We start from the raw sequence: 20,509 nt of genomic DNA, 5'->3' as shown, positions 1-20,509 counted from the left end.
ATCCACCTTCCTGTAAGTCATTCCTTTGTCAGCGTGGCCTAATTGTTCACCAAAGATTTGGGCAGACATCATGTTTAAGTGTTTTGACTTTGTAAGGCTTCTACCCTCTGCCAGTCAATCTGTGCATAATGTGGGGCACATTCAAAGTTCAGCCAATTCTTCTACGTGCTGTATGACTCCAACTGTATAATATCCTGGAAAAGGCAAAACTACGGGGACAGTAAAAAGATTAGTGGTTGGGGCGCCTGGGTGGCTCAGTGGGTTAAGCCGCTGCCTTCGGCTCAGGTCATGATCTCAGGGTCCTGGGATCGAGTTCCGCATCGGGCTCTCTGCTCAGCGGGGGGCCTGCTTCCCTTCCTCTCTCTCTGCCTGCCTCTCTGCCTACTTGTGATCTCTCTCTGTCAAATAAATAAATAAAATCTTTAAAAAAAAGATTAGTGGTCACTGGGGTGTGAGCAGAAGGAGGAAGGAAGGGATGAACTGGTGAAGCACAGGAGATTTTTTTTTTAGGGCTTTAAAATTATTCTGTGGGATACTGCAATGGTAGATATGTGTCATTATACATTTATCAAAATCCATAGAATATGCAACACAAAGAGCAAATCCTGTTATAAGCTATAGAATTGGCTAATCATGATGTGACAGTGTCAGCTCATCAGTTGTTACAAATATATCACACTATTGCAAGGTGTAAATAATTTGGGAAATTAGGGGATGAGAGTGAGGGGATATGTGGGAACTCTGCTTTGAGCTCAATTTTTCTGGAAAGCTAAAGCTACTAAAAAAAAAAATTAAACGTGAAGAAATGACTGTGACTCTGTACGTATTCATAAAGATAAACCCAGACTAATATCAAAACAAACAAACAAAAACAAAATTCAGCAGGGTCTCAAGTCACTCTTAGGTTTTACTTCCTACCCCGGCTCTTTGCCATCTCCTCCGAACATGGTATCGTCTCCTAGTCAGTCTGAAAAGTGACTGGCTCTTTCCTTTGGGTCTCTCCTTTCTGATGTCTTTCTGTAACATTTCTGGTTGGTCTGCCATTTACTATATGGGACTACAGTCTTTGGGTAGCAAAACTGCTGATTTTCTGTTTCCTATTGACTTTGTCTCTTCGAGCTGACAGAGACATGGAATTTCTCCCCCACCCCAGCTCAAGTAGGAAAGGTCTGGTTGAGAGCTGTTGTTTTTCCCAGACAACCCCACTCTGCTAAAACTATTGATCCTTCTTATAGACCCCTTCTTTTGTATGTACTATACCAGAAGAGCATTATGGGAGCAATCCCAGGTAAGAAGGTAATAGACTTCTGCTGTCATTATCTGAATTTCTAGAGTTTTTCTCTATTTTTTTAAATGAGTCTTTGATTTCCATAGCCATGCAGTTGTTGTTTTTGATAATGTTGTCCAGGCGTATACTTGGTTTTATGACGAGAACTAGTTGATGCTTCATGACTAATCCAGAGACTCCTCCTTTGTCATGATTTTGTGAGGGTGGAATTCAGGCAGGGTTCAGTTGGGTAGTTTTGTTGAATTTAAGTGGTGAGTTTTAATTGGTAGGATGGGCTGTTCTGGAGGGTTGAAGAAGTCTTTGCTTACATCTTGGCAGGCATGGTTGGAAGCTGCTCAGCTGGGATTCTGAACCAATAGCAGTTCCTAAGGAAGTTAGTAGGACTTTTTATATGGTGGCCCATGGCTCTCTCAGAGATACACTTACAAAATACTATTTATTTTGACCTAGCTTTGAAGTCATAGAGCGTCATTCCCATCATAGTCTTGGTTATAAACAAGTTCCAATAAATAAGTTACATAAAATGAAAGGGGTCTATAAAAGGGCATGAACACTATGAGACACAGTTCACTGAGGGACCGTCCTTGGAGTCTAGCTACCATAAGGGCTTTAATGTGTGATATGTAGTGTTTTTTGTTTTGTTTTGTTTTTTAATCCCCATGAGTTTATTCACAAGCCTCTTCTCTAGACAGTATTTTCCTCAATCTTTCTGTTTTTTTTCTTTCTAGGCTTCTGACCAATAAGCCAAATCATTAGCCCAAGACTGTGTCCATACATATTTTTACCCATGGTACTTTTCTTTTCTTTCTTTTTTTTTTTTTAAAGATTTTATTTGTTTATTTGACAGACAGAGATCACAAGTAGGTAGAGAGGCAGGCAGAGAGAGAGAGAGAGGGAAGCAGGCTCCCTGCTGAGCAGAAAGCCCGATGCGGGACTTGATCCCAGGACCCCGAGATCATGACCTGAGCCGAAGGCAGCGGCTTAACCCGCTGAGCCACCCAGGCGCCCCCCCATGGCACTTTTCTTTCTATGTAAAGTGGATGACCAGATACACCATTTAAAGTCCTGTCTAATAAAGTTTTCCTCACTGATGTCTTCAAGACCATCCCTGAATGTGGGACAGCTGTAGTCTACTATTGAGCTGACCTATCTATGGTACCAGGCATGACTTTTGTCTCCTTTTTCCATAGTCGTAATGGCCCCTTAGATGGCCATATGTAGGAGTTGAGAAGGGGATGCTGATATGATAATAGTAGTTGGTGTTTAGGTCTGGGCCACCTATGCATGCATTTCATTTGTATCCCCTGGCCCTACCTGTGCTCAAACTGGATGAATCACATCTGTCTTACAATGGATTGTTGTTTGACATGTCTAACCTTTTGATTTGTTAAGCCTAACAGACCCTAGATTATGTTGGGCACTTCTGGCTGTTTGGTCACTTGATTAGATCTTTGTCCCTATCAACGCCGGGAGCATACCAGGGGCAGTTTTTCAAGTAGTGTATAATTCTCCACTGCAGACTGCATGGTCTTGATCTGCAAAATGTACATCCTGATTCCCCTATTGAGGCTTGCTATAATTTTCACATGGCATCTTTTCCCGCCATTGATGCTTCTTCTTTTTTTTTAAATTTTTAAAAATTTTTTATAAACATATAATATATTTTTCCCTCAGGGGTACAGGTCTGTGAATCGCCAGGTTTACACAGTTCACAGCACTTGCCATAGCACATACCCTCCCCACTGTCCATAACCCCATCCCCTTCTCCCAACCCCCCTCCCCCCAGCAACCCTCAGTTTGTTTTGTGAGATTAAGAGTCACTTATGGTTTGTGCTTCTAATAGCACATCTTCTGTTGCATCCTATGGCGCAAGTGTTGGGGCTGCTTGCACTATAACCTGAACTTAATCTAGAGCTGTTTTTGCTCTGGGTTCCATTTGAAGCTAGCAGTCTTCTATAATTCTCGGTAAATGAATCAAAGCAGTATTCCCTAGTGTGGAATATGTTGCCTTCAGAATCCAGGCATTGTGCTTTTTCCTCATTGATGGTAGGTACAATATATAATACTTTTTCTTTTGCTTTAGAGGGATGGTCTGCCATGCCCATGATCATTGGGTCCCTAAATATTTCTCTGATACTATGGGCTCCTGAATCTGTGTAGGATTATCTTCCACCCTCTGGAGAAGATGTGTCAAAACAAGGTCTCCATTCTCACCGATAGAGTGAACCAATGTGATGTTGTCTGGAGTGTCCTTAAGGTCTTGTTCTTTGGGGGCTGTATTATGATAGAGGGCAGTAGAATTAATAGTACCCTGGGGAAGACGAGGCAATTCTTGTGCATCCCAAGCATATGTGAATGTTTCCAGTCTTTCCTGATAGGGATGGGGGGAGGAAATCACATTTACCGGTTCAGTGGTTTCATTTCTTATATATGAGTTCGTATTAGTTGTTTCTAGAAAGGATACCACATTGGCATAGCAATTTTGACTGGGACTACCTGGCTGAGTTTATAGTCCTCCATTGTCATGTGCCAGGATGTGCTGATGTTTGTTTTTGAGGCACCACCCTGGTGAATTAAAAGGAGGATATAATATGAAGTATCGTGTTTGCATCCTTTGTTTTTGATTTAATCTTTGCTGGCTGGGGAGGGCATTATCAGAAGCTTCCACATGACTTTTCCCACTTGATAGTTTTAACCCCACAAGCCAAGGAACATTGGTTCTTCCAAATACCAAGTCTGTCCGTTTGGAGACTGCAGCAGTTACTACAACAACTGGATAACTTGGAAACAACACCTGTGAGGAAATAAGGGCAGAAAGACTGGGGGAGAAGTTAAATTATGGACAGGTGCTTCAACTAAACCCACTGGAGTCTGAAGCTGGGGTAGATCTTCAGAGATGATCTAATTAAGGAGGGGGTCAGGAAGACTGGATATGGCTGCTTCCTGGGGGCCAAGGCAAGTCTTGGCCAGAGTCTATCTCTAGGGTGAAGGGCTCAACTATAAGCAGTGAGCATGCAGCACTTGGGGAAACTTGAGGACCGAGTGCAATTATAGATGGTATATAGCAGCATCCAGTAAGATTTTTTTTTTTGTCAAAGTTATCCCCTTATTTTTACAAGAGGGATACAACTATTTTAAGCCTCTCTTACTCATATGCCCTTTTGAAACTGAGGGAAAATTTTCTAGACGTCTCCTCTGTAGACTTCTTCATATATATGTGTTTTTCTGGGATATGTGTTTGTGCTGTAGATGCTACCCATGCCAGTTCCCAACTGATCACTGACAATAGAGTTAGAATTAGCAAGATTGGCTTAGAGTTCACAATTCTAAGGATATAAGAAATGACTGGTGGGTAAATAGCCATTTATGCCTGCCAGAGATATTCATTGTAAGGATTATAATAGTGCAAAAGTGGAGACAATTCATATGTCCAAAAATAGTGTGATGGAGCTTGCTTGTGCCGGCTTGTGAGAACCAGTTGTGAGCATCTCTTCCCAATCCATATTCAATGACATCATGTTGGTAGCTCAAAGTTGGCTGAAGTGGAAGTATTTGCATCATAAAAATAGACAAATGTTACAAAACAGGGCCTGTTTTTCTCCTAGAAAACCAGAAAATAAACATTAGTTACCATATCACTAATGTCTATTTGAAGTTTTGATAACCTGTGGAAAATTGTCCAGGATATAATGTAAACTTTTTAAGAAGCTTAATTAAAAGTTACATGTGCTATGTTAACATGACATGTGCATATAGAACTAAAAAGAAATAAGGATAAACTAGAAATTTCATTTGTTGGATGTCTTACTGCATTTCATTATTAGTGATCACCCACATACACTCTCAGAGTACAAAAAATATCATAAATATAATCTTATATATTAGATAGGTCATGCTTAATCCCTAAAACATGTTAAAAAAATCTGTATTTACTTTATAACAACATTCATTTCTCTATAACATTTTCCGTAAAACTCCATCAGATTTCTAGTGTGTTGAATTTTTATGGTTCATGCTTCATCTTCTCTCATATTTGCTTTAAATTCAGATAAAATTTAACTAGTCATTCATTTATTATCTTCTTTTGGTCTATATGGCTTACCCAGATCATATAACTTTCCAGGATGTTTCACAAGTTGGTAATGAGCATTGAACACTGTGGCAGTCTTTTCAGGAAATTCTAAGACTAACATTGATATGGAACCAAATAGAACAATATTTTATTCCTTGAGAAAACTTCAGACAGGCTGTTTAATGATTACTATATCCAATAGGTATAAAACATTTTTTAAATGTTGATATCAAGGTATAACAAGCATTCTCCTAGTTGATTTATCTTTATTTCCTGTCATATACGATGCTATTTTACATCAAAGAGAGATTTCATTATATTATGAAATGACCATTTGCACAAATTAAATTTTCAAAATCAAGCTTTCCATCTCCAAAAGGTAAACAGCCCAAATGAATTAAGATTCCAGATTCAAATATTAGTTTGCATAATATTTGCATAATTTACATAATATTTAAAATAATAAAATTTTTTTTTGGTGTGCCAAATGAAAATTTTCCCTTCTCTGCCTACGTATTTAAAACTCAAAATTTTTAAAAAAACCAAACCAAACCTCAAATGAGTGGATTTGTAGTGCTGGTATTACCAAACTGCCACATTGGATTGCATTTGTCTGGTGAAAAAGTGTTAAAATAAGATCTTTCAAACAAGACAACATTGATTTTGACTTATAGGTTAGGCAAGTATATTCAAACACAGATAGGATGTTCTGAACAATTTTATTTTTACCTCCTAATTGAAAAGGTTGACATTCACTTTGACAGAATTATCCAAATGAAATAGTGAACAAATACACCCACTAAATGCAGACCACTCTTCGCTTAATTTATTTTGAGTCGTCTGGGATTATTTCTGTAACCCAATTATATTTAGTTATATTTTGAAAAAATTCTTGTCATTAAACTTTATTCTTTTCTCATCCTGTTTCTGAATTGACTCAGTAATGATAGTTTTCAAATGCCTCTCCCATACTATCTTTCTCTTTCTCTCTGTTCTCTTTTTCTGTGTCTCTCTGCCTCCTGCTGTTTTCCCTCCTTTCTCCTTCTCTCTTCTCCTTCAGCTTCTCTGTTGCCTATCCCCACTTGATGCACTTAACATTTTTGTGTGGTGTCTTCTGTCAATATTTACTATATTTCAGGTATGCTAATAACTTGCATATCGCTTTCTTTTTTTTTTTTTTTTTAAGATTTTTTATTTATTTATTTGACAGACAGAGATTGTAAGTAGGCAGAGAGGAACGCAGAGAGAGCGGGAGGGAAGCATACTCCCTGCTGAAAGAGAGCCTGATGTGGGGCTCGATCCCAAGACTCTGGGATCATGGCCTGATCTGAAGGCAGAGACTTTAGCCAGCCCACTGAGCCACCCAGGCATCCCTATATCACTTTCTTTTAATCCAGCTCCCATTTAAAAGATAAGCCAAGCAGGCTCCACACCCAGCATTGAGCCTGATGTGGGCCTGAAATTGAGCTTTAATTAATTAAACTTCTATTGTTAGAAAATTAGAAGGGCTAGAAGAGGTACTTTTTCAGTATTAGGCTACCTTGACTGCTATAGACAAAAGGGAAAATATGTTACATAATGCCTATTCCCCTCTCCTGCCCCTGACAATCCCCTTTTGGTAGACTTCCTATGAAATTAAGATTATATTTAAATTTTAAATTTAAATGTGAATTTTGCTAAGATGCAAGATATTTCACATCACATTCATTACTTCACATTATTTTAATTATATTAAGTAGCTAATTGGAAGTAATATAATGCAAAGAATATATAAAGTATACAATATGAAAGACATTATGTTTGAATTTACATGTTATTTGTTAGTAATAGCCATGATTGCCTTAGCTATTGAAAAACCTTATTATCTGTTCAGAAAAAAGTACAACAATCTATTTAGTTCTATGAATTATAGTTGTTAGGGCATATTACAATTCATTAGTATTATGAAAACATATTAGGAAATCCTACTTAATATTTTTAAATAAAATTATTGAATTTTATTCTATTTTTTAATGGCTTCCAGTTGTTAAAAATTTTATAAATATGATTTTAAAAATATTTGGAAGAATATAGACTCAAATCAACTGATTAATATTCACTTGTAAATGTCATGTAAAGATTAATAGAGGAAAAAGGAAAATTAGAATTAATCCTATTTAGGAAGTCATTAAAGAGAAATCCTATGTAGGAAGTCATTAAAGAGAAATAACTATTTCAGATATAAGAATCCTGTTTAGGGGCACCTGGCTGGCTCAGTTGGTAGAACATGCAACTCTTGATCTCAGGATCATGAGTTCAAGGCCCATATTGGATGTAGACCTTACTTTAAAAAAAAAAAAAAAATCTAGTTTAATGGATTTCTGCTAAACCCTCAGTGAAACAAACATTGTGATATCAATATTTTCTCAAACCCAACTTTTAAATTCTATTTAGTACAATTTAATTTAGGAAAGAACAAATTTTGTTTCATGCTTATTGCAATGTTGCTGTGCTAATTGCTATATGTAAGATGAATATAGCATGATCCTTGAGAGAGAAGCATTTACACAAATGAGCAATACAGTATGATGGACATGAAAATAGTTAAATATAAGACATAGATGTAATTCAGAAAAGGAAGAGATAATTCTACCTTGACTTATCAGGGAGGATTCTACAGAGGAGGTGCTATGTGTACTGGGTTTTTAAGTTTTAAATAGAATTTTCCCAAATAATACATGGCGTGGAGATCGGTGGTCCTTCCACACAGTAGAATATAAGCATTATGTCAGTAGGAACAGCTTTTGTAGGAACAACTTTGGAGTACTTATTATTTTCCAGAGCACTGCTTAGCACTGACGGGAGGAGGGCATATACAATGACAAAAAGGACATCTCACCATTCCATTCCATTCCTTTGCTTTCCCTTCCTTTCTTTTTTACTTCCCTTTTTTTTTCCTTCTTCCTTCCCTCTCCTTCCTTCCTTCCTCCCTCCCTCCCTCCCTACCTCCCTTCCTTCTTTCCTTTCTTCCTTCTTTACTTCCTCCCTTCTTTTTTTCGGAAAGAGAGCCAGAGAGTGCATCAATCAGGGGTGGGAATGGGGGAGGGGCAGAGGGCGAGAGAGAATCCCAAGCAGGCTCCACACCCAGCATTGAGCCTGATGTGGGCCTGAAATTGAGTCTGACATGTAACCAACTGAGCCACCCAGGTGCCCCTACACATGTGTCATTAAGAAATTTATAAATTAGTTTGAGAAATTTTTGAAATGAGTTTTTGTAAGTTGCATATACCTGCAACTTACAAAAACTCATTTCAAAAATTTCTCTCTATATACTTTTTTTTCTTCATTAAGTCAGTGATATCACTCCTCTTCTAAAACAATGAGTGACTGTATTAGGAAGGTTGTACTCTGGTACTAGATTGCCTGGATTAAAATCCCAATTCCTTGAGCAGTTTTGTTTTGTTTTATTATTTTTTAGCTTATTGTTGTTTATTAACGTCATTTGCCACATCTGTAAATACATGTCATAATAATAGCATCTATTCCACATGGTTTTTATAAAGGTTAAGTGAGTTAAAGTAAATATTTTAACATAAATAATGCCATACCAAAAGGACTCTTCTGAAATTTGCTTTTCTGATTTAGTAATATTGTCAGTCATTTTACCTGTCAGCCTGATTCTTTGTAAAAACTTTCCAGGGACACCCAGGTGGCTCAGTCGATTAAGAACCTGCCTTTGGCTCAGGTCATGATCCCAGGTCCTGGGATTGAGCCCCTCATTGGGCTTCTTGCTCACTGGGAAGCCTGCATCTCCCTCTGCCTGCTGCTCCTCCTGCTTGTGCACGCGTGCTCTCTCTCTCTCTCTGACAAATAAGTAGATAAAATAATTTATATTTGACATACATTTTCCCAGACATTTTCTGTTGTGAAGAATTCTGAAACAATTATTCCAACTAAGCTTGAATATTCGGTACTTCAAGTTCTGATCGTTTCCTATATAGATAGCATCAACAATTTATCAATATTTTTTGAAACACTGTCAGTAAAGAGGGCATTTGCTTAATGGTTAATACTATACTTAAATTTTAACTCAAAATTTAAGTTTAAACTGTATTTTCTATTACCAAGAAATGGATAAGTACTATCTGAATTGTATTCATTTGGCTATGTTTGGGGGAGTTAAATACATGATGTTTGGAATGAAAAAAAGAAAGAAAAGAAAAATTTATAAGCCATTGAGGAGCTGGTGTGCTTGATAGGTTTGTTAATTATCCTTTTTTAACTTATTTTATTTTTTTAAAAGATTTCATTTATTTGACAGACAGAGACCACAAGTAGGCAGAGAGGCAGAGCGGGGGTTGGGGGGGAGCAGGCTCCCTGTTGAGCAGAGAGCCTGATGCGGGGCTCCATCCCAGGACCCTGAGATCATGACCCGAGCCGAAGGCAGAGGCTTAACCCACTGAGCCACCCAGGCACCCCAAATTATTCTTTTTTTATAAAGAGATAATGTGCTGTATTAGAAAGAGCAATGGATTGAAGACACAGGTGCCATTATAGGCTCTGCCAGTGACCCCATTGTAATTTTTGGAAGGTTATTTAATTTTCTGGGTTTTAGTTTCCCCCCTAGAATGAGAAAAGTAGACTAATTCAGTATTTTTAAAACTACTCTCAGTGAACCACCAGCTCTCTGTGCTAGTGTTTTAAGAACTGCTGAAGAGGTTATGAGGATATAGATGAACATCTGAGCTTCCATTTTGTTTCAACCAAACTCTGTTCTTCACCAGCTTATATTTGGATGTTTTGTTAGGAAGAAGTCTCTGTTGGGTAAAGAAGTGTAGAAATGGGGGCGCCTGGGTGGCTCAGTGGGTTAAAGCCTCTGCCTTTGGCTCGGGTCATGATCCCAGGGTCCTGGGATCGAGCCCCACATCGGGCTCTCTGCTCCAGGGGGAGCCTGCTTCCTCCTCTCTCGCTCTCTGCCTGCCTCTCTGCCTACTTGTGATTTCTCTCTGTCAAATAAATAAAATCTTTTAAAAAAAAAAAGTGTAAAAATGACTAGACTTGTTATTTTAATTCATCATTTTATTCAGTTAATGTGTATGTTCCATGCACCACTCTGTATGTCAGAGGCTACAACAGTTGTTGTTGTTGTTGTTTTCAAGGATAGAGAATGAGCTTCTTAATTGTTTTGTTTTGCTTTCCTACTAGTCTCTATGTAACCTCCTTGAAGGTAGATACCTTGTCTGTGTTCTTTTCTGTGGTATCCCAGAAATTTGCCCGAGACTTGGCACCTGGTAGGCTCTCAACAGATATTTTTTTAGTAAATCAGTGACTATATGGAACAATGAATGAGTGAGTGAATGCAACAATGTTTTTATGATTTCTTTTTGCTCCAACATTGTATGATTTCTCTGTTATATCTTAGCTTAAAAAGATTCTTTTGCTTTGGTTATAAACCTCAGAGTACACTACATAATATCAAAACAAATGGAAGAATTAGTAAGTAAAAAACACAAAATTAGAACTATTTATAAGAACAACATGAAGGGGCTTAATCAGTTAAGCATCTGCCTTCAGCTCAGGTCATGATCTCAGGGTCCTGGGATCAAGCCCGAGCCCTGAGTGGGGCTCACTGATCAGCGGGGGGTCTGCTTCTCCTTCTTCTGTGCATTCTCTCTCACTCTTGCTCTTTCTCAAGTAAATAAATAAAATATTAAAAACAGCAATAACATGGAAACAATAAATAAGTAGATTTCACACAGAGTTATAGAAAGCAGATTCTTATGGACCTTACTTTCCCGATTGTGAGAGATTGAGGTCATCTCAGTTCAGATTAAATTAATATATCCCAAATATTCAAATGACAAGAGGAATACTTACAAAATTCAAATAATGGATTTTTAAATAGTTTTTATTCTTGCTTACTGGTGTTGGATTAATTTTATTTTTAGCCACTTTTAGATAGCTCCTTAAAATTGTTTGAAATCCATTGCAAAGTAATTACTTAATCAAGAGTTATTTTTAATATCGTGCATAATTAGAGGCTGATTTGGATTATGTGACCTTCGAGTTGCTAAATAAGATAAAATCTGTAAGATAATAATTCCATAGAATTTATTTTTAGCACAGGATTTAAGAATGGGAATTTTTGAGACAGACTACATGGATTTTTAATCCTGGCTCTATTATATCCTAATAATGTGATCTTGGGCAAATTACTTGAGCCTCTCAATTTTACTTTTCTCACCTGCAAAATATAACCCTGTTATCTAGTTTAAATAGTTATAGTGAGGGTTAAGATAATCATGTAGAGTGTGTATTCCAGTTACTACAAATAACACCAAAACTTAGCAGCACGAAACAACCATTTTTTGAACATCATAATTTTATTTAATTTTTTCAGTTCTAAGATCCACTGTTTATGCACCACACCCAGTGCTCCATGCTCCTTAATACCCCATCCCCCACCCCTCCAAAACCCTCTATTTGTTTCTCAGAGTCCACAGTCTCTCATGCTTTGTCTCTCCCTCCGATTTACCCCAATTCACTTTTCCTTTCCTTCTTCTAATGTCCTCCGTGTTACAGCATTTACTATGTTCATGGTATCTGTGGGGTAGGAATTTGAATAGGGCTTAGCATGGATTGCTTGTCTCTGTTCATTCTTGGTCTGGGAGCTCAGTGAGCGTGGGGGTTGGTGAGGCTGGAACAGCTGAGTCTTTTCAGGTATTTCTCTCTCTCTCTATGTGATCACTCGACAGCATGGCAGCCTTGAGGAAGTAGACTTCTTATGGATTCACAGCTTTCAAAGTACATGTTCTGAGACGATGTCAGAAGGAAACCATGCTGTCCTTTTAAACCAAGCATTTGATTGTTCTCTTAATACATAAAACAATTGATGTTATCTCACATCTGATGAAATTAGTTATGCAAGTTGATAATAAAGATCAACAATTCCCAAACGTTGTTTCCAGTATGAAACATAATTTATGCTCAGGTCATATTCCTTTCCTAGTGATACAGATAATTTCTAATTTCTTCCGTAGCTGTACTCCTGTCCTTTCTTTTTCATTAAAGAAATTGAGATTGACATTAGCATAGATGCAAATTTGAATTAATTCTATTTTGAAATTTACTTTTGTTATACAAATTAAGTAATTTGTAAACTAATTACTTTATCAGTAGTAGCATTACTTGTGACAATTTACAACTGTGTTATAACATAGTGGCTGAGTACTGCTGGTGTGGATCATGAAATAATACCCAATTACAGGTTGAGGGAAAGATTATTTGCTAATATTCTACTACTTAACATTTCCTAAGATATTATATATATTCATATTGGCAGCAATAGTTTGATATAGTCTCCTTTCTTTGCCAAGACTGTACATGTTGTTTTCCATTAAGAAAGAAAAAGCCTCCAGTAAGTAAAAATTTACTATCTTTCTCAAGGTACAGTTTAAATATCACCTATAAACATTTCCCAAGTATTAATCTCTTCTTTTTCTGAATAATCAATAATTTTTTCATGAAATGCCACAATTTTGATTCAAAGAAGCAAATTTTTCCACATTATACTATCTTAGGACTAGAGATAATTCTTACCATTAAATGCTTATTGTTTAATGGTAGCATTTTTTTAGTGATACATGAAATAATGGTATATATTATAATTGATAGCAACTTAGATGAAATGAAATAGAATACAATGATGTATATTATATTAAGTTATGTTACACTATGTTATGCTGTGTTATATATTTTACCTATCTATCTTTTTAGAATGTGAGTTTCTTGAGGTCCTATTTGTACCCACAGAACCTAAGAACAGTTTTATGCTGTGCAATAATTGAAATGAATTCTAATGGATGTAATATATACCATCATTATGTTATCAATATATTCTTCTTTAATAACACGTGATTTACTAAAATTGACTAAAATCACATGTTATTAAAGAGGAATATAGTAATAGCACCAAAGGAGCAAGACTAAAAAAAAAAAATGCTAATTATGAATAGTGTTTATCTTTCTCCTTAAAGTGCTAATGTATTTTGAGTAGCTTGGTTTTGGTTCGGAGGTTTAAACTTGGTCTAAAGAATCTATCTGACCCTTTAGGTCTACTGATTTTTATGTTTTGGTCCATATCTTTAAAATTTGCTGCTTTGGAGACTGGCAGTGTATAAGGAACAAATTACCATAAACCTAGTAGTTTAAAACAACACGTATTTGCTATCTTAAAATTTCTGTTACTCAGGAGTTTCAGCATGGCTTAGCTGTGCATTCTGCCTAGAGTCTCAAAGCTACAATAAGGGTATTGGCTGGGCTGTGTTCTTATCTGGAGGCTCAACCGAGGAAGAATCTGATTCCACGTTCAGTGAAATTGTCAACAGTATTCTTGTGACTGGATACCACCAAAATTCCTAGACGGTACCCACAGTTCCTGAACACAGCCCCTGCTGTTCCTTGGCACTTGGGCTCCTCCTCGTGGCTGCTTACTTCATCAAACTACCAAAGAAAATCTCTAGAGCAAATTGACTAGCTCTGCAGTCTTGCTAATGTTATCATGGGAGTGACGTACCATCACCTTGTCATTTTTCCACCTTAATTAGGAGCAAAAGCGTGATCACCACAAGGTGGGGATAATGGGGCACCACCTTAGAATCAGTTTTCCACGCACACCCTAACAGTTGTTTCTGAAGCAACTCCATAGTTTCCAACTACATAGTTGGAAAACCATCGCCTTAGAGAAGAATATTCACTCTATGTAACTTTTTTTTTTTTAAATTTTGAGTCTCCTTTGATACTGAACATTTTCTTTATGGGGGGAAATACTTATACCTTATTATCAGTTTTAATCATTACTTTATGAAGAAAAATGCCCCTCCAGGAAAGTTTTGGCGTTATGTCTCAAAATACAGTTTCCTGAAACACTTGCTCCATTAGAAGGGTTAGTATTGCAATTAGGTTTGTAGAAACTAAGTTATGTAATTCTTATAAAGAAACATATTGTCATTACTGTGTGAGAAGGACTCCACTCCAGAAATCTATTTAATTACATTAAATCTAGAGTTTCCCAAACTTGACTAGAGAACCTTTATATTACTTGACCTATTAACATTTTGCAGAATCAATGTTTCAGGTTGGGAAATGCCAATATTTATAGTTTGACGAGTTGAAGAGGAGGGCAAAATATTAGGAAGAGAAATGAGAGGAAAAATAAAAGATTATAAATGAATTTTCCCTATTTTAGAATGTTTAATTATTTCATTTTGAAAATGATGATGATACTGTCAAATGGGGATGACTCTACAATTTGCAGGAACTTTCATTACCATTATATTTAAACCTCTCAACAATCTGTGAGATATCACAATTAACCTCTTTTTATATGGATGAGGAAATGAGGCCTAATGTATTACTTGACTTGCCCAAGTCCTAAAATTAATAAAGAATGAAACGGATACTTTAATATAGGTTTTATGGCTCTAGCTACAAAATTCTTTGTCACCACATGCTGTGACCTTACAGTTTGGTTAAATTTAAAAATGAGGATATTAAGAATACTTTTATATAATATGTGATTTAATTGTAAAACCTGTGTTAATCTAAAGTAGTGAAAACAATGACATAAACAGTTAATAAACTCTTGCATTTACTCAGTGATTTAGAAAAAAATGTAATAAATAGAATATTTGACCCTTTTTCTCCATGTATTCAACACAGAACACACACACACACCCCACACTGTTGGATTAGTTTGTGTTTTACAGTAGAGGTAAGTGAAAGAAAAAATCTTAGCCTAAGATGTGGGTCTTTGATTACTATTTTTAATCAGGTTTCATATTTATGTATGGTTAACTTATAGTAATAGAATCATTGACTATCAGAGTTACCTAAAATTTAGTGTGCTTTTTGTGTAACTTCCTAACTGAAGCATTGATTTTTTCTAAGTCATGCTGACAAGTGGTACTCTAGACTTTTCTTTGAATTGTAAGAAGTTGCAAAGATAGTACACAGAGATCCTGTGTGCCCTTCGCCTGATGTCCTTCAATGATTACATCTTCTATAATTATAGCATAATATCAAAACCAAGAAACTGACATCAATTTATATAGTTTATATAGTTTTATGACATCACATATATGGATTTATAAACCCTTCCTTTATAAAGATACAGAACTGCTGTACCACCACAATGATCTTTGTTATGTTACTCCTTTGTAGTAACATTTTTTCCTCCCCCTGCTCATCCCTAACCTCTGCTAACCACTAATTTATTTTTCATCTCTATAATTTTATCATTTAGAGAATATTGTATGAATGAAATCATATGGTATGTAACATTTTGTGACTTTTTTTCCCATTCTGCATATTGCCCTTGAGGTCCATCTATGTTGTATGTATAAATATGTTTTTTCTTTTTTATTACTGAGCAGTATTCAATGGTATGGATATACCACAGTTTGTTTGGTCATTTGCCTATTGAAAGATATTTTGGTTGTTTCTACTTTCTAGCTATTATAAATAAAGATATTCTTTTTGGTGAAATTTCTCTTCATGTAGAGAATTTAGCATTTTATCTCTAAGTATGATCCTAGCTATAGGTTTTTGGTTGATAATTTATTTGAGCAAGTTTTATATTCCTTGTTTTTTGAGAGGTTTTTATTTTTTATCAAGATTTTTTTTTTCTGTATCAATGATTAGGATCGTATGATTTTTCTCTTTTAATTTGTGACTATGATAGGTTGCACTGATTTTCAATATTCAATCCGCCTGGCATTCCAGCAATAAACCCCATTTGATCAGAGTGTATAATACTTTTTAATTATTGCTGAATTCTATTAGCTAATATTTTGTTAAGTATTTCTGTGTTCGTGAGGGATTTAGTCTGCATTTTTTTGTTGTTGTTGTTTGCCATTTTCTTTCTCTGTATTCTGTTTCCTCTGATTTTTATTTCTCTGTTTTCTTTTTCCTGCCTTCCAGTGGGTTATTTGAACATTTTTTAAGAGTTGCATTTTGATTCATCTGTAATATTTTTTGAGTATATTTCCTTGCAAAGATATATTTTTTAAGTGGTTGCTCTGGGTAATATATTACATATGCACATCACATCCTACTGGTGTTTACATTTTACTAGAGTGAAGTGGAGAAACCTTGCATACCTTAAGTTCCTTTGCCTTTCCCTGTTTCTAATGAAATTTTCTTGAATATTTCTTCTATAAATATCAAAAAGCACATCAGACAATGTATGCTTTTTGTTTCAGACACCAAACATAATTTAGAAAGCCCAAGAGGAAAGGAAAGTCTGTTGTATTTACCCGTATTTATGCTTACCGTGTTCTTTATTCCTTCTCAGTATTTCCAGGTTTCCTCCTTCTTTTTTTTTTTTTTTTTTTAATTATTTTTGTTTCCAGAACTTTTCTTTAGTCATTCTTTTAGGGTAGGTCCGTTGGTGACAAATTCTCTTAGTTTTCTTTTGTCTGAGAATATCTTTATTTCTCATTCATTTTTGAGACATAATTTATCATGTTTAGAATTCAGGGTTGACATTCTTTTATTTCAGCAATTAAAAATATTGTTCCATTTTCTTCTGGCCTCCAAGGTTTCTGATCAGAAATCCACTGTCATTCGAATTGTTTTCCCTCTTTAGGTAAGGTGTTGTTTTTCTCTTGCTGCTTTCAAGACAGTTTGTGTTTAGTTTTTAGTTTGATTACAGTGTGTCTTGGCACAGATTTCTTTGAGCGTTTCATGTTTGGGAGTTAATGTAATTTTTTGAATCAGTAGGCTCAGCTTATATGTTTTAAAAATTTGTGAACTTTTTAGTCACTATTTCTTTAAATACTTTTTCAACCTTAGCTTTTCTTTCCTCTCCTTCTGGGACTACAATGACATGAATTTTAGATCTTTTGTTATAATTCTTCAAGCTCCTGAGGCCTCACTTATTTTATTTATTTTTATTTTATTTTATTATTTTATTTTATTTTATGAGTCTACTTTGTTTTTCAGATTGGGTGATTTGTATTCTGTTCTGTTTTCAAGTTCATTGAGTTGTTCCTCTGTTTTCTGCATCCTACAGTTGAGCTCATCCATTTGCTTTTTAAATTTCAGTTATTTTTCAATTTTAAAATTTCCATTAGGTTCTTTCTATGTCTTCTTTTTCTTGTTCTGGAACTGGAAAGCGTAATGATACATTTTTGAAATGTGACTAAGGGAAGAATATTTTATTATCTTAGTTCTGCCCTTTGAAGCTATACCAAATAAGAATATTAATACTAACAGTCCTAGTGGTTGAGGACTATTTTGTGTATGATTTACATTGATTACTATATCTAATTGTTAAGTAATTCTATTTTTTAATCATTCAACAAATGTTTACTGGCTACCTACCATATATAACACTATTTATTTTTGGCCAGTCAAATATTTTGATTTGGCTTCAAATGGTTAATCAGCTTGTCCTTTATTTACTCAGGAAAGAACTTCCTTTCTGCCTTTTTTGGTTGGTTGTAGGCATTGGGAGAAAGAGAGATTGTGAGCTGCGTTCTCACACCTTCACATAAACCAGTCAAGAATTAGGGTTTCTACACTTTATTTAATTCAGTTTGGAGATTAATCTGTGCTTTTGTATGGAGCAATGTTATATTTTCAAAGGGTTTTCTGAGATATAAATACTCAACTTTTTGGGTAGCCATAAATTTATAATTGTCAGTTTGTGCCATGAGAAAGATGAGGAAGCACTTCTCTATTTTGTAGATTAAAGAATATTTTTCCCTACCAAGTGAATTCTGTGTATATTAGATAGCCCAACTTCATCATTCTTCACAAATAAACTTCTTAACTGGTTTTCAAACATTATTGAGATCATAATCACCTGGTGGGTTGTTAAAAAACAGATTGCTAAGCCTTATCCACAGAATTTCTGATTACTTAAGTCTCGGCTGGTGCCTGACAATCTGGCACTTCTAACAAGTCCCGGGGTGATGTGGCTTATGCCATTTAGCATGGGAACCATTTGTCTACACACAATTTTTCTACTTCCTTGTCTCCCTTTGATTCTTCAGTTACTTGAACAGATTTTAATTTTCATTATTCTATCCAAAGTGTTTTCTCTAACATCCTCTGAGCTTCATGTTGCAAATGTTCAAATGCAAACTTTTCAGTTCCTTATCTTACGTACTATATGGAAATCATTTACCATAGTTACTTTCTCCTCTTGCTAAGGAAACTCTTCTGTTTGGCTTGGAGAAATCCATCTCCCTCTCTCCTCCTTTTCTTTCTGGCCTGCTCTTCAGCCTCTCCTTTTCTCAATCCAAACTCTAAATGTTAGAATGCAGTCAGGCTTCTCTTCATATCTTACTTTATCTTCTGTTTCTAAATGATCCACTTAGTCCAATCTGTGTGCTAGTAATTCCAGTTTATGTCTGCAGCTTGGACTTTTTCTTTGCTACAGCTTAACAAATTGATTTTTTATATGCCTACTTGAATAACTTATAAATATTTTGAAAAATACATCCAAAATAATCACCATACTTAACAAATTCTAAGATGTATATTTCTATCATTTTAATATATGTGAATTTTATAGTCAATGACATCTTAAATTCTATAAATAGAGTATTTCCTTCCTACCCCTTTCTAATAAAAAGTGCTCTTCCTCCAGCTTTTTCCATCTCACAAGTAGTCTTTCCTTCCATCTAGTTGTTACTGCCAGAAACTTAGGATTTATCCTTGACTCTTTCCGTCTTTCTTAGTTTTTTTTTTTTTTTTAAAGTAATATCTACACCCAACATGGGGCTTAAATTCATGACACTGAGATCAAGAGTCACATGTTCTACTGGCTAAGCCAGTAAAGGTGCCCCCTTCAGTCTTTCTTAATTCTCTTATTTCTACCTCCAAAACATCTCTCAGTTCCCTTTTTTCTTACCTTATTTGTTGCTGTCACCTTTGTTCCAGCCATAATTACCTGCCCCAGGGATTATTGCAAATGCCTATTAACCTTGGTGTCTTCCAACCCAATTTGAGTTAGTACTTAGATTCATCTTTTTAAAATGTAAATCAGTTCATGTCAACATCTTGCTTAAAATCCTTCAGTGAATGAAATCCACAATCTTCAATATAGCATAAACAGTCCTCTCTAAGCTGGTTTGTGCTGCCTCACCTCATTTAGGATTCGTTTTGGTTCAGACACACTGGTGTTCCATTGGCTGTTCTAGAATACCCTGTTTTCACTACTTCCTGGGATGTTCTTTCCTCCACTTTCTGTCTGCCTATCTCCTTGCCACATATTTCATTTCTCATTTTAAAGATCACTTCTTTAAGGTCATTGCTGACCCCAAAATCTGCATTAGCTCTTATTATACTGTTTCATGGTGGTTTGAGAGTTCTGCCCTTTGCACTTATTATATTCTCTCATAGTGTACTCTCCTGTATGACATTCATGATTTATTTATTGTGTTTATCTTCACTCTGTTCTGTGTCTCACTGTTTTAGTAGTTACGCTAGAGCTTAGCACAATACATAGCAAATGGAAGGTATTTAGTAAATAGTTTTAAGAAAAATAAAATACGACTGGAGCTTAAAAAGATGCATATGTACACATATAAAATAAAAAGAATTTGTTTTAAATGTAAGGCAAATAAGGAGCACATAAATCTGGGAAATGGATATTCCTTCTTAGTTGCCAATTATATACATTATCTGACAAAATTATTATAAAGATATACCTTTTATGAGAATGCAATTTCTGCAAAAAATTTGAAAAATAATTTCAAAGTAATTTTAAGTAATTCATGATATTTAAATAAAGTTGTTTTTATTTTTACTAATAGAAATTCAGTGACACTGTTTTTTTCATTTTCATACAAAATTAATCTTTTGTGTAACCAATTCTTCTTTTTTAAACCACCCTGTTTTTTTGGGGGGGGGTTCAACATTATAAAGAATATCATACTACATCCAGAAACAACATTTAATTACTTTTTTTTTTTTTAATGTTCCTTAACCTTTGGAGAACAAACTCATGTCTGTAGGCCAGCATGGAAAAAAATAGCATGAATAACAGACACAGTGGATAGTCTTTTTCTTTTTCAAAATATATAATTTTTTCATTTCTGTTCCTGTTTATTATTAGCCTTTTCTCTTCTTGCAGAACTTTTGATCTGTAGGATCCATCT

The 20,509-nt window shown here is 35.4% G+C and overlaps 1 protein-coding gene across 49 annotated transcripts in view; it reads left to right on the top strand.

Annotated features, from left to right (window-relative positions):
• RIMS2 (regulating synaptic membrane exocytosis 2) overlaps positions 1 to 20,509 on the top strand; it is a 592,339-nt gene that overhangs the window by 280,694 nt on the left and 291,136 nt on the right. The window lies entirely within an intron of this gene.

Source organism: Neovison vison, chromosome 4 (genome assembly GCF_020171115.1).
Source record: "Neovison vison isolate M4711 chromosome 4, ASM_NN_V1, whole genome shotgun sequence".
Taxonomy (NCBI): domain Eukaryota; kingdom Metazoa; phylum Chordata; class Mammalia; order Carnivora; family Mustelidae; genus Neogale; species Neogale vison.
The sequence above is the reverse complement of the archived record's forward strand: the minus strand, read 5'-3'. Positions and strand labels throughout refer to the sequence as shown.